General features: G+C 37.2%; 1 long non-coding RNA gene across 1 annotated transcript in view; it reads left to right on the top strand.

The window, feature by feature from the left end:
- The first annotated feature begins 257 nt into the window (after positions 1 to 257).
- The window catches only part of LOC141422347 (uncharacterized), a 36,981-nt gene continuing 21,222 nt past the window's right edge, over positions 258 to 16,016 (top strand). Inside the window, exons 1-2 of the long non-coding RNA XR_012446896.1 lie at positions 258 to 372; positions 13,676 to 13,757. This is a non-coding gene — a long non-coding RNA (uncharacterized lncRNA). The remainder of the gene's footprint in view (positions 373 to 13,675; positions 13,758 to 16,016) is intronic.

Genomic DNA, 16,016 nt, shown 5'->3' on the forward strand with positions numbered 1-16,016 from the left:
TTCTGTCAATAGAGGGTGATAGGTCAGTGGTTCTCAGCCTTGGCCGCCATTGGAATCAGCTGGAGAGCTTTGAGGATGACAGAGCTTTAGTTTTCCCCTTCACAAATTTAGGTTGCTTGTATGCAGGTGTGGACCTGGGTCAGGCTTTCAAAGTTTAAGTGATTCTAACAAGCAGTTGAGATTTGGGGACTTTGTAAGACCTGGCAGCAGTGAGGGAGGAAGTTACTGCAGGGAGCAGGAAGGACATCCTGTTTCCAGCTTCTTTATGCAGCACTTCTCCTTGTGCCAGCTAAAAGGTACCAGTCAGTAAATGCTGAGTGAAGCTGCTAACCCTTCTTCAGAGGCTTGAGACGTATCCTCCAAATTCTTAAGGTACTAGTATCTCTACATAGCCACTTCCCGTCAAAAGTCCAAGCAACCATTTTGTAAGTCCTTAACTCTGAACTCCTAGCTTTTGAGAACCCAAACCTTTGCTTTTATTCCAGGGCTTTGGGGGTGGTAACTGATGCCTTGAATTACTTTCTCTGAGTTGTGGTAGCATCCCTTTTTGTTTTATCAGTGCTGCAAAACTTGTGTAACCTATTTCCTGTATTTAAATGCTTGTGGAATTTGGGATATAAAACATATATGCATGGAAATGTAATAAGAAAACTCCTTGTATAGCTATGTTAAACAAACAAAAGCTTTTTTCAAAAGCAAAGGAAGGGAAGGTAAAACAGGTCCTGTCTGGGGGTGTTGTTGCAGTGGGAGGAGGGAAGATAAAGGAAAGGGGGGTAGGAAAGGGAATATGGTGAAAATATTATGTACTTGGGGATGAAAATGTAAAACTGAGAGCTGTTGAAACTATTCTAAGAACTGGGGAGATGGGATAGAGAATGTGGAAGAGGCGAATTTAACTAAGATGTATTGTAAGCAGTTTGGTAGATGTCACTGTGTACCCCCATACAACAATATGATGATAAAAATAAAATAAAATTTAAAAAACCTCCCAAACCGAACAAACAAAAGTGCTTGTGGAAATATTAGGTATCTATTTTTTTGATTGGACCCACGTGTAGCTTAGCTATTTCTTTTTCTGGAGGTACTGGTGTCTTAACTCAGGGCCTCATGCTTGCTAGGCAGGTTCCCTACCACTTGAGCCACACCACCAGTACTTAGCTACTTCTTAACAGTATCAGAGCTGTCGCTGGATTAGCTATAACTTACATGGGAAACTGGAAGACAACCTTTGTTATTGGGTTAATTAGATGGAATCAGTGAGAAATTTTCTCCAGCTTTTGAGTGAGGACCTTTAAAGAGTTGAAGAAAAGAAGGAGGCTAGATGTGTATTAAATTTGAGGGGACATGAATGGATGCGTGGTGATGAGATATGTTTAGTTGTAGCCCTGCCTCAGGAAAGAAAAATGATAGCAATTAGGGATTATGGGTGTTAATTCTAAATCAAGAGACTATACTCAGAGATGAGAATTTCCTCTGATAAGGAAAGCCTAAAATTACCATCAAAAGAATCATTTAAATAAGTCATGTTTTCAACATGGTCAAAGTTTCCACATAAACTGTCAAAATATGAGCTCGTGCAACTCTCTTTTCATATAAAATAAGTACAGTTTTAGAAGTTACAGTTGAGGAAAATATTTATTTTTACTTACATTTACTATTCCACTTCTTGAATGGTGTTCTGTTTAAGATGTATTATGGTGGATAAAAATTTATTTTTCCTTGATTTTTTTGGGTGGGGGTACATTGTAGCACTTATGCAGGTTCTTACAATGTGGCAAATATATCATACATGAATTTACCTCCTCTATCATTCTCCTTCATCTGCCCTTCTCCCTATTCCTGGAGTAGTTTCAACAGGTATCATTTTTGCGTTTACTTACATGTGTACATATTTTTTGCAGCATATTCACCCTCCTACCCCCTTTCCCAAACATCTCCCCCTTCCCGCTGGTGCCAGGCCTCCCCTCTGGGTAGGACTTGTTCCTCCCTCCTTTCTCCAATTTTATAGATGCAAAAAGAGAAAAGCTAAAATGAAAAATATGGCATTTTAGCTTGTTTGAGATAAACATAGCTATACAGAAGTTTTCTTCTGATATTTCCATGTATATATGTATTACAACTCCAATCAGATTATCTCCTCTAATTTTCTTCATTCTACCTTAGTCCCTTTCTTATGGTAGTTTCAGTCATTTTGAGGTTTCTATATTCATGCTTGTATAGAGAATATACAAAGCCTACTCTAGTTCTTAGTTTCCTACCCCTCCTGTGGGTGACCTCACCTTAGTGTGACCAGTATTTCATAATATTACTGCATTCGTGTTAGGTCTGTATTACACATATGAGAGAGAACATATGGCTTTTGGCCTTCTGAGTCTGGCTAACTTCACTTAAGATGATATTCTCTAGTTTCATCAGTTTATCTGTGAATAACAAAATTTCATTCTTCTTTGTGACTGAGTAAAATATCATTGTCTATAAATACCACATTTTCTTAATCCATTCATCAGTAGTGGGGCATTTTTGCTGTTTCCATAGCTTAGTTATTGTGAATAGTGCTGCAATGAACTTGGGTGTACAGATGCTTTTGTTGTAAGCTGACTCACAGTCTTTCAGTTATATATCCCTAGGAGTGGTATTGCTGGGTCATATGGCAGATCTATTTTTAGTGTTTTACCGTACTGTTTTCTATAGTGGTTGTACTAGCTTACATTCCACCAGTAGTGTGTGAGGTTCCTTTATCCCCACATCCTTGCTAACATTCGTTGTCGTTTGTGTTCTTGATGGTAGCAATTCTAACAGGAGTAAGGTGAAATATTAATGTGGCTTTGATTTGTGTTTCCTTTATGGTCAAGGGATAAGGAGGATTTCGTCATGTGTTTTTTTAGTCATTTGGATTTCTTCCTTTGAAATGGCTCTGTTCAGTTCATTTGCCCATTTCTTCCTTGGGTCATTGATATTTTGGGAATTTAGTTTTTTGAGCTCCCTTTATATTCTGGCTATCAACCCCTTGTCAGAGGTAAAGCTGGCAGAGATTTTCTCCCATTCTGTGGATGGCCTCTACAATTTAGAGACCATTTCTTTTGCTGTGCAGAAGCTTTTTAATTTTATGTAGTCCCATTTGTTTATCCTTTGTCTTAGTTGCTGAGTCACTTGAGTTCTACTGAGGAAGTCATTGCCTATGCATATTGCTTGGATAAAAATTAAAGGAGATAAACCATTCTTCCTGTCCCAGAACTGAGGTCACATGGAGCACCATCTTTTTTGCTGTCATGCTTTTGAATCATGTCCTAAAGAAGAAAATAAATCCAAGCTTTGTGAACATGGAGGAAAAGTAAACTGTTGAGCTGGCTCAGATGGCTTTAGGTTGCTGAGCTCAAGAATTTAACTGTCATTTCACTCCTGTGAAGCAGGTCAGTTCTTGGCACTGGATAACTCATGTAGACATTTAAAAATGTATCTTGTTTCTTATAGAATTAGAGCCAATGGATGTGGGGAATATTGTGATAAGGGGAATAGAAACTGAACATCAGCTGTAATATATCCCTGGGATCCCCTAAACCAGGGATGAATGAAAATGTGGAAAGCTGACCCACACTGTGTTATGACCTACCCAGATGTTGTCTTAATTTAACTTTGTCCTAAAGTATATTGAATCAACTTTAAATTGTAGGGTTTTTTTTTTTTTTGGGATACCAAGCAGCCATAAGAAGAGGGAAGATTTGTGTATATGATACACTGTCTGGACTTAGTGTAATTAGTGTGAATAATAATTAATTCTTTGAACATTTAGTTTGGTTGTGAAACTAGAATAAACATCTTGTCTTCATAATCATTTAAGCTCAATTTTTGTTGTAATGACTGAATTATGTCTAAATTTTCAAGGAAGATAAACATTTTTGGAAAGATTACCTTGATGACACATAATGTTCAAATTATACTTGCATATTTCTATATCTATATATGTCTGTACTATATATCTAGATATCTGTCTTTATATATCTGCATCTCTAGGTCAATCTATCTAGTTAATCATCAATGTATATCATCTATCTGTGTGTTTATTTGAAATTCAAAACGAACTTTTATCTTGGAATCTTGAGTGTAACTCATAACATCTAGTTTTGCTTATTATACTTTTACTAACAGCTACAAATTTCCAGGTGATGTGGCCACTAGTCTGGGCTGCAGCAAGACTCTGATTCAAAAAAGAAAGCATAAATAGACCCCCCCAAGCAACAACAACAAAAACACCAGGTAAAAGTTGTGGTTTAGCAATGAAAAATGAAATACATGTTCCTTTTAAAGGAATAATAAGAGATTGCTGAAGAAAAGGATTGCAATCATACTGAAACCCCATTGGTACAATTAATATATGCTAATATACAGTTATTTTTTTTTCTTTTATTATTCATATGTGCATACAAGGCTTGGTTCATTTCCCCCCCTGCCCCCACCCCCTCCCTTACCACCCACTCCACCCCCTCCCGCTCCCCCCCCCTCAATACCCAGCAGAAACTATTTTCCCCTTATCTCTAATTTTGTTGTAGAGACAGTATAAGCAATAATAGGAAGGAACAAGGGGTTTTGCTGGTTGAGATAAGGATAGCTATACAGGGCATTGACTCACATTGATTTCCTGTGCGTGGGTGTTACCTTCTAGGTTAATTCTTTTTGATCTAACCTTTTCTCTAGTACCTGTTCCCCTTTTCCTATTGGCCTCAGTTGCTTTTAAGGTATCTGCTTTAGTTTCTCTGCATTAAGGGCAACAAATGCTAGCTAGTTTTTTAGGTGTCTTACCTATCCTCACCCCTCCCTTGTGTGCTCTCGCGTTTATCATGTGCTCATAGTCCAATCCACTTGTGTTTGCCCTTGATCTAATGTCCACATATGAGGGAGAACATACGATTTTTTGGTCTTTTGGGCCAGGCTAACCTCACTCAGAATGATGTTCTCCAGTTCCATCCATTTACCAGCGAATGATAACATTTCGTTCTTCTTCATGGCTGCATAGAATTCCATTGTGTATAGATACCACATTTTCTTAATCCATTCGTCTGTGCTGGGGCATCTTGGCTGTTTCCATAACTTGGCTATTGTGAATAGTGCCGCAATAAACATGGATGTGCAGGTGCCTCTGGAGTAACAGTCTTTTGGGTATATCCCCAAGAGTGGTATTACTGGATCAAATGGTAGATCGATGTTCAGCTTTTTAAGTAGCCTCCAAATTTTTTCCAGAGTGGTTGTACTAGTTTACATTCCCACCAACAGTGTAAGAGGGTTCCTTTTTCCCCGCATCCTCGCCAACACCTGTTGTTGGCGGTGTTGCTGATGATGGCTATTCTAACAGGGGTGAGGTGGAATCTTAGCGTGGTTTTAATTTGCATTTCCTTTATTGCTAGAGATGGTGAGCATTTTTTCATGTGTTTTCTGGCCATTTGAATTTCTTCTTTTGAGAAAGTTCTGTTTAGTTCACTTGCCCATTTCTTTATTGGTTCATTCGTTTTGGGAGAATTTAGTTTTTTAAGTTCCCTGTATATTCTGGTTATCAGTCCTTTGTCTGATGTATAATTGGCAAATATTTTCTCCCACTCTGTGGGTGGTCTCTTCAGTTTAGAGATCATTTCTTTTGTTGAGCAGAAGCTTTTTAGTTTTATGAAGTCCCACTTATCTATGCTATCTCTTCGTTGCTGAGCTGCTGGGGTTTCATTGAGAAAGTTCTTACCTATACCTACTAACTCCAGAGTATTTCCTACTCTTTCTTGTATCAACTTAAGAGTTTGGGGTCTGATATTAAGATCCTTGATCCATTTTGAGTTAATCTTGGTATAGGGTGATATACATGGATCTAGTTTCAGTTTTTTGCAGACTGCTAACCAGTTTTCCCAGCAGTTTTTGTTGAAGAGGCTGCTATTTCTCCATCGTATATTTTTAGCTCCTTTGTCAAAGATAAGTTGCTCATAGTTGTGTGGCTTCATATCTGGATCCTCTATTCTGTTCCACTGGTCTTCATGTCTGTTTTTGTGCCAGTACCATGCTGTTTTTATTGTTATTGCTTTGTAATATAGTTTGAAGTCAGGTATTGTGATACCTCCTGCATTGTTCTTTTGACTGAGTATTGCCTTGGCTATTCGTGGCCTCTTGTGTTTCCATATAAATTTCACAGTAGATTTTTCAATCTCTTTAATGAATGTCATTGGAATTTTGATGGGAATTGCATTAAACATGTAGATTACTTTGGGGAGTATCGACATTTTTACTATGTTGATTCTACCAATCCATGAGCATGGGAGATCTCTCCACTTTCTATAGTCTTCCTCAATCTCTTTCTTCAGAAGTGTATAGTTTTCCTTGTAGAGGTCTTTCACATCTTTTGTTAGGTTTACACCTAGGTATTTGATTTTGTTTGAGGCTATTGTAAATGGAATTGTTTTCATACATTCTTTTTCCGTTTGCTCATTGTTAGTGTATAGAAATGCTAATGATTTTTCTATGTTGATTTTATATCCTGCTACCTTGCTATAGCTATTGATGATGTCTAGAAGCTTCTGAGTAGAGTTTTTTGGGTCTTTAAGGTATAGGATCATGTCGTCTGCAAATAGGGATATTTTGACAGTTTCTTTACCTATTTGTATTCCTTTTATTCCTTCTTCTTGCCTAATTGCTCTGGCTAGGAATTCCAGTACTATGTTGAATAGGAGTGGAGATAGTGGGCATCCTTGTCTGGTTCCTGATTTTAGAGGGAATGGTTTTAATTTTTCTCCGTTAAGTATAATGCTGGCTGTAGGTTTGTCATATATAGCTTTTATAATGTTGAGGAACTTTCCTTCTATTCCTAGTTTTCTTAGAGCTTTTATCATGAAATGATGTTGGATCTTATCAAAGGCTTTTTCTGCATCTATTGAGATGATCAAGTGGTTTTTGTCTTTGCTTCTGTTAATGTGGTTTATTACGTTTATTGATTTTCGTATGTTGAACCACCCCTGCATCCCTGGGATGAAGCCTACCTGGTCGTGGTGAATAATCTTTTTGATGTGTTGCTGAATTCGATTTGCCATTATTTTGTTGAGGATTTTTGCATCAATGTTCATTAGGGAGATTGGCCTATAGTTCTCCTTTTTGGAGGTGTCTTTGCCTGGTTTGGGGATAAGTGTAATACTGGCTTCATAAAATGTGTTTGGCAGTTTTCCTTCCCTTTCTATTTCATGGAACAGTTTAAGGAGGGTTGGTATCAGTTCTTCTTTAAAGGTCTGATAGAATTCAGCAGAGAATCCATCAGGTCCTGGACTTTTCTTTTTGGGGAGACTCTTGATTGCTACTTCAATTTCATTCTGTGTTATAGGTCTATTCAGGTTATTAATTTCCTCTTGGTTCAGTTTTGGATGATCATATGTATCTAGAAATCTGTCCATTTCTTTTAGATTTTCAAATTTATTTGAATATAGGTTCTCAAAGTAGTCTTTGATGATTTCCTGGACTTCCATGGTGTTTGTTGTTATCTCCCCTTTTGCATTCCTGATTCTACTAATTTGGGTTTTTTCTCTCCTCATTTTAGTCAGGTTTGCCAGGGGTCTATCGATCTTGTTTATTTTTTCAAAGAACCAACTTTTTGTTTCATTAATTCTTTGTATGGTTTTTTTGGTTTCTATTTCGTTGATTTCAGCTCTTATTTTTATTATTTCTCTCCTTCTATTTGTTTTGGGATTTGCTTGTTCTTGTTTTTCTAGGAGTTTGAGATGTATCATTAGGTCATTGATTTGGGATCTTTCAATCTTTTTAATATATGCACTCATGGCTATAAACTTTCCTCTCAAGACTGCCTTAGCTGTGTCCCATAGGTTCCGGTAGGTTGTGTTTTCATTTTCATTGACTTCCAGGAACATTTTAATTTCCTCTTTTATTGCATCGATGATCCATTCTTCATTAAGTAATGAGTTATTTAGTTTCCAGCTGTTTGCATGTTTTTTGTCTTTACTTTTGTTGTTGAGTTCTACTTTTACTGCATTGTGGTCAGATAGTATGCATGGTATTATTTCTATTTTCTTATATTTGCTGAGGCTTGCTTTGTGCCCTAGGATATGATCTATTTTGGAGAAGGTTCCATGGGCTGCTGAGAAGAATGTATATTGTGTAGAGGTTGGATGAAATGTTCTGTAGACATCTACTAGGTCCACTTGATCTATTGCATATTTTAGATCTTGGATTTCTTTATTGAGTTTTTGTTTGGATGACCTATCTATTGATGCTAATGGAGTGTTAAAGTCTCCCACAACCACTGTGTTGGCGTTTATATATGCTTTTAGGTCTTTCAGGGTATGTTTGATGAAATTGGGTGCGTTGACATTGGGTGCATACAGATTGATGATTATTATTTCCTTTTGGTCTATTTCCCCTTTTATTAGTATGGAATGTCCTTCTTTATCTCGTTTGATCAATGTAGGTTTGAAGTCTACTTTGTCAGAGATAAGTATTGCTACTCCTGCTTGTTTTCGGGGGCCATTGGCTTGGTAAATCTTCTTCCAGCCTTTCATCCTAAGCATATGTTTATTTCTGTCGGTGAGATGAGTCTCCTGTAAGCAACAAATTGTTGGATCTTCTTTTTTAATCCATTTTGTCAAACGGTGTCTTTTGATGGGTGAATTAAGTCCATTAACATTAAGTGTTAGTACTGATAGGTATGTGGTGATTCCTGCCATTTAGTTATCTTAGTTGTTTGGAGGTTTGATTGTGTGTACCTAACTTGATGTTACTCTCTACTGTCTTGCTTTTTCTTATCCTGTGGTTTGGTGCTGCCTGCCTTTTCATGGTTAAGTTGGGTGTCACTTTCTGTGTGCAGGATCCCTTGCAGAATCTTTTGTAATGGTGGCTTTGTGGTCACATATTGTTTTAGTTTCTGCTTATCATGGAAGACTTTTATTGCTCCATCTATTTTGAATGATAGCTTTGCTGGGTAGAGTATCCTGGGGTTGAAGTTATTTTCATTCAGTGCCCGGAAGATCTCACCCCCTGCTCTTCTTGCTTTTAATGTTTCTGTTGAGAAGTCTGCTGTGATTTTGATGGGTTTACCTTTGTATGTTACTTGTTTTTTCTCTCTTGCAGCCTTCAATATTCTTTCCTTAGTTTCTGAACTTGTTGTTTTAATGATGATATGTCTTGGAGTAGTTCTATTTTGATCTGGTCTGTTTGGTGTCCTGGAGGCCTCTTGCATGTGTATGGGAATATCTTTCTCTAGATTTGGGAAATTTTCCGTTATTATTTTGTTGAATATATTACGCATTCCCTTCGCTTGCACCTCTTCTCCTTCTTCGATGCCCATGATTCTCAAGTTTGGTCTTTTGATGGAGTCAGTGAGTTCTTGCATTTTCTTTTCACAGGTCTTGAGTTGTTTAATTAATAGTTCTTCAGTTTTTCCTTTAATTACCATTTCATCTTCAAGTTCTGAGATTCTGTCTTCTGTTTGTTCTATTCTGCTGGATTGGCCTTCCGTTTTGTTTTGCAGTTCTGTTTCATTCTTTTTTCTGAGGTTTTCCATATCCTGGCTGTTTTCTTCTTTATTGTTGTCTATTTTTGTCCTGAGTTCATTTATCCATTTATTCATTGTGTTCTCTCTTTCACTTTGGTGTTTATACAGTGCTTCTATGGTTTCCTTTATTTCTTCTTTTGCTTTTTCAAATTCTCTATTTTTATTGTCTTGGAATTTCTTGAGTGTCTCCTGTACATTTTGGTTGACCCTATCCAGTATCATCTCTATAAAATTCTCATTGAGTACTTGTAGTATGTCTTCTTTTAAATTATTCTTGTGGGCTTCATTGGGTCCTTTGGCATAGTTTATCTTCATTTTGTTGGAGTCTGGATCTGAGTTTCTGTTCTCTTCATTCCCCTCTGGTTCCTGTACTAATTTTTTGCTGTGGGGAAACTGGTTTCCTTGTTTTTTCTGTCTTCCTGTCATTGTCCTTGGTGTTGTTACTGTCCCTGTACTGTGTGCAATTAAGTATTTTCTAGCTTGCAATAATAACAATGGTAATATTGAGAATGGAAGAGTGAGCTGAGATGGAAAGCAAGAAGTTAAAGAAAAGGGGAAAACAAATATACAGACAAGAGGGAGAAAGCAGAAGAAGGTATCAGACAAGAGAGTTTCAAAGGTATAAACAGGGAGTGTTAGTGTACTAATCGACAGTAAGCTGAACAGACAATAGAGAGACAGAGAGAGGATTGAAAATCAAAGATAAAAAAATAAAAAATAAGTATATGAAAGTAATATCTATTTATAAAAATGAATTAAAATAAAATGGAAAATAGAAAATTAAAAAAAAAAACAAAAACAAAAAACCAAAAACTTCCAAGTTTATATGCAATGCAGTTTCAGTCTTAATAATTTGGATGTCCGTCTCAATCTCCAGTCCTGGAGTTGGTGCCTCAGATGTTGTTCTGTAGTTGTCTCATCAAAGGGGATGCATAAAGTAGAACAAAACTACACACTCACACACACACAGAGGATTAAAAAAAAAAAAAAAAAACCCACCAAGTGTCCCCAGTTCAAATGCAATACAGTTTCAGTAAGTTTTTCGGCTTGCAGGTGTAATTCGGTTGTTCTCTCATCAAAGGTAGGGAGAAAAAGAAAAAAAAGCGTCTGGAGGCAGTTCCGAGAGTGGTATCTGCAACTGTGGCTTGCCTGCCTGCTGCTCTCAGCCTGTAGCTGGCGGCGTTATTTATGCAGATCTCTGGGGTGAGCTAGCACTCACCTGGTCCCACAGGCTTTGTTTGCTCAGAGTTCTCCTGTGCGGGGGAGGGGGGCCTCTGCTACAGGCTTTTCCCTTTCCAAGCACTGGGAAAGGCGACACTGCCCTGCGTTGTCAGGCCTGCGTGTTTATTTACAGTTCACGTGGGAAGTGGGTCTTCCCTCCTCTCACAAGCGTCCCCGCTCCTGGTTGCTGGGCGCGCCCCGCTCCAGCCAGAGCCTCTCCGGCCCGCCCGGCTCGTTTATTTCCAGTCCCGGGAAGGATTCCCTTCCCCCAATCTTCAGCGCTCAGGGCGCCCCACCCTCTTTCCAGCGTGTCTTAACTGTTCTTATTGCTTAGTACTCAGTTTCTCTTTTTTTCCCGGGTGGAGGTCAGTCTGTCCAGGGGGCTATGCTGCTCTGGCCCAGGCTTGTCTGTGGGGGAACCGCGGTACCGCGAAGCTCACCTGGTCCGCGTCTTCCCAAGCCGTATGGGCGCCGGCCACTGGCGGCCCAGGGGCCTCCTCGGTTCTCCTTTTAACGTGAAGTGGAGATTCTCTGCGCTGGCTGGAGATGTGGAGGAGTCAAAGTTATGCCTTTTCTCGGTGATTATGCCTGCAAAGTGTGTCTCCAGCGTCTCTCCAAGATTTCACTATAGGAGGCTCGCTTTCTGCTTCCTACCTCTAGCCGCCATCTTGGAATTTGCTAATATACAGTTATTAAAACAAGTAATTATATAATTTTAAGACTACGATTCAAGGAAATAATTAGATAATATTTTAACTGCTTGAATCTAGATATTACTTTTAAATGTTATTTGTTAAACGGGTCAAAATAAGGCTAATATAGTCTTTTTTATTAGTGTGTATTACTTGTACAAAGGGGTTACCCTGTAGTGTTTCACACATGCATGTGTTGTGCATTGGTCAGATTAACTCCCTGTATTCTCTTTTCTCCATCTCCCCTCCCCTCCTCCTTTCCAGCAGCTTTCAGTGGGTTGCCTCGTGCCACCTTCATTTATCTACATGATGTATTTCGGCATTTTTCCCTATCCCATCATTCTTTCTTTCTGTCCCTTCCTCCTCATCCCTCCTCCCCAGGCAGTCCCTCTGTTACGGTCATGGTGTTGTATATATGCATGTGTATCTCTTCATATATATGTTAGGTCTAGATTCAGCATATGAGGGGACATGTGACCTTTGTCCTTCTGAACATGGCTTACTTTCGTTAACATGCTTATATCCAGTTCCATCCATTTTCCTGCAAATGCCACATTTCATTCTTCTTTATGGCTGAGTAATTCTCCATTGTGTAAACATACCAAATTTCCTTAACTGTTCATTGATTGGAGGGCATCTAGGCTGATTCCAAGACTTGGCTATGATGAATAGCACTGCAATAAACATGGGTGTGCAGTTGTCTCTATTATATCCCAACTTACATTTCTTCAGATATAGTCCCAAGAGTGGAATCACTGGGTCATATGATAGTTCTATTTTTAGTTCAAGGAACCTCCATACTGCTTTCTGTGGTGGTTGCATTAAGCTTATCTTCTCACCAACAGTGCATAAGGGTTCATTTCCCTTCACATCCTCCCTGGCGTTTGTTGTTTTAATTTTTGATACTAGCCATTCTGATTAGGATAAGATGGAATCTCAGTGTTGTTGTGATTTGCATTTTCTTCATGGCCAGAGATGTTGAAGAGTTCTTCATGTTATTTGTTGACTGTTTGCACATTTTATTGAGAGAAGTGTCTGTTCACATGCCCATTTATTAATTTGGTTGTTGGTTGGTTGGTTGTTCTTTTTGAGTTAAGTGTTTGAGCTCTTTGTATATTCTAGTTATTAATCCCTTGTCAGATGTAAAGCAAACAAACATTTTTAAGAGTATCATTCAAGGAAATAATCTGATAACATTTTAAATGCTTGAATCTAGACATTATATTTAACTTTTATATATTAAACAGGTCAAAACAGAACTACATATATTTTCCATATGGGAAATTTCAATGACTATTCGGTTAGCATTACTTTTATATGCTTGGTTTTTCAGGATTCATATAGGGACTAAGTGAAGCATTCAAATTTTATATACACACACACACACACACACACACAAACACATATAGTGTATATTATTCCTGTAGTAAGGCTATAACTCAGGCTTGTGGAAAAGAAGTTTTTGATCATTTAGAAATATTTCTTGTACATATACCCATATCAAAATCTTAATGCAGATGTGACTGGAAGTAAATGCTTTACTTCTTCCCATTTCTAGCTTTGCTTTCTTCTCCAAGTCAGTACACAGAGATATAAACATTTGCCTGGAGCACATCAATTCTGAGTTTTCTTCAAACATAGAGCAACATAGTAAATGATCAAACCAAAATGAGATGAAAAAGAGTAAACAGCATGTTTAAATTTCCTTTTAGGTCTGATGATTCATTCTAATTTATACCACCTTCTGATTCTTGTTAAGACTACTATAATTTTCTTTTAACCTCTGCTCAATTGATCCTACATTTATTTTTATAGCTAATGTGCAGTATTTCTTTACTGGGATTCTCAAAATGGGTTTAAGTTAGTGGTAATTGACAAAACTTCAGGTATGGGAGAAAATGGAGAAGAAATCTATAAATAGTTTATACTGAGGAGAGTTGTTTTATTATACATCCTACTGTTAAAACTTAGTTTCAGTGAAAGCAAGGAATGGACAATATAAAAGGGTATGATGCTATTTAGTAATGAGATCCTTCAGCACAGTGATTTAACACACACATTTCATTCCTTGGGAAACTTTTTGTTCTAAAAATATAGATTTAGATGGTGATGTAGGTAACAAATCAAGTGTTTCCCATCTTCTTTTCCTATGAAGCTTTACTTTCAACTGAATTGGATTATCAGCCTCAAATTGAACACATGTATTCAATATTAAAGAATAATCATCTTTACCTTCTTCCAGTCCACAGTATATTCTACATCTTTCTACCTAATGAAGAAGCCCTTCTATTTTCAAGTGCCTCCAGAGGAAAACTTATTCTGTGGTAAGTCATATATAACATTGCTGAGCATAAATCAAGTGTAGAGAGAATGTAGCACTGGTTCTCTCTCTAATTATTTAAAAAATGCTTATTAGACTAGAGTATTAGGAACTGTTCTTGTCCCTGTAGTTCCTTTCCCTCTTAATTTGTGTATGATCAAATTAATCCAGTTAATATGGGGAAAATAGGAGACACAGCTGCCTCAGTATAGAGAACTTAACCGTTGTCAAAGTCCATCCTTGTTGCTTCTTCCTTATCCATCCTAGGTCTTTTGCTGCATGGTTCCTCCTGCCTCACCAACACCTGATGTCCCTGTTGCTATAAAAGTTCTAATTCTTTCCGTCCTCAATCTTTTGCCTCTTTATTCTTTTTAGTTAATATAAGCATGACTTCAGCTGAAAAATAAGGATAATTCAGTTTCATGAAAATGACTGAGAACCTACTAGACAAATAAATGTATGCTATTTACTTTACTACCCTTACTTATCTTCACTCTAACACATGTATATTCCCACTCAGCTTGGAATATCTCAAGATTCATCACAAACTTTTCTGATGATGTGTGTCATTTCATCAGTGAGAGGGCTGATGAATATTTGCACGTTTGCTTCCTCTTGAAATTGTGACCATCATTGTGTCATGACTATTCTAAGACTTACTAGCAATCTTTTTCCACCAGTTGATGCCTGATTTTTAGTCCTATTTTCTTTGATTCTCTAGTAATTGGAGCTCCTATCACCCCATTCTTCCTGTTGTGGCTGTTGCTACTTTCATACTTCCCCAATGTACCTTATTGTCTTCTCCATTCCCATAAATATGATTATTGCCAGGTCTCAGTCTTCCATCCACTGCTCTTATTTTTTCCAGGCAGTTTTACCTATGATCATTAAGGTAATAGAGAACATCCCACTAAACTGGACTTACATCAGAGTGAGAATTTCAGTTCAGACTCTGCTGCTTACTTGCTAAGTCACCCTAGGCAAATCAGTTGCCCTTTCTAGGCCTTCATTTTCTCATACTTTTAAGTTAAAATAATGATAGTGACATCTACTTTCCATCATTTTCCTGTGAAGTTTGTATATGTTACTATATGTAAAAAGAATAAAAAACCAGTTTTGAAAGGAAGTCTTTGAGGATAGGGACTATGATTTTCTTTTTACAATAATGTCCTTAATACTAATGTCCTTAATACTAACTTCAATTAGTCAATAATTAAGTGATAAATAAATGACTTGGTTTGTTTATAAATAGATTTCTAGCTTTAAATGCTAATTATCTTGACATTCTAAAACCTATCCACTTCACTCAGTAAGCATTTCTAGAACTACCTGCTAGGTAAAATGCACTTAGCCGTGAACTGTAAATAACACCAGATAAATACACACATTATTCCAAGAAAGTCACTGTTATAGAATCACAAAATATTTGAACCTAAATGGGCCATATGGAACTTCTAGTTCGGCTCCCTAACTTTATGTACATGAAAAATGAGAAATTGGGAGGTTTATAGCTTTTGAAAGTTAAAAACCTATTAAGTAGGAAAGCCTAAACTTCAAACTATAAAATAGAGTGGGAAAGATAAGCATGTGTAAAAATAACTTAATTACATGACAGATTGTGAGATGTGCTGTGACAGAGACACAAAGAGTGCTTCCATGAATCTACGGAACTCTGTCCTATATGGGACAAGAGTCCCATTCTAAAGAACAATCAAGGTCACCCTTTGCTATGTGACCTTGTGAAAGTTGTTTAAAGATTAAGACAAAGTTTTTCCAGTTGTAAAAATGGTGAAAAAATAAAGATAATGCAATATCATATGAATTTTATACATAATAACATGGTAGTCGTTATTTTTGTGATGAAGTTGTAGCATTCCATAAATATAAACAAATAAACCAGATTTCATTTTTAACACATACATGTGCTTATATACACCCAAATATACTAGTAATTTCTTTCAAATGTAGAAAGCTCCATTTTGTGATATATTTATCACAATCTATTAACAGTTGAAAAAGTCCTGCTTCCAGGAGTTAGAAGGCAGCACATCCATGGTAGAGGAAAGCCTAGAAAAGAGATTAAATTGCACTGATGAGAAATGTATTTGAGAGAGAGAATAAGGTTTAAAATTGAAGTGCATGAGGACTTATCTCCTCTTTATAAGTAAAAGTCTAGTTTAATATAATCTTAAAACCAAAGGAAAAAATAGAGCTGACTAAGAATGTATATAAGACCCCAGCTAAATGAAGAATGAAATTGAGG

Source organism: Castor canadensis, chromosome 4 (genome assembly GCF_047511655.1).
Source record: "Castor canadensis chromosome 4, mCasCan1.hap1v2, whole genome shotgun sequence".
Classification (NCBI taxonomy): Eukaryota; Metazoa; Chordata; class Mammalia; order Rodentia; family Castoridae; genus Castor; species Castor canadensis.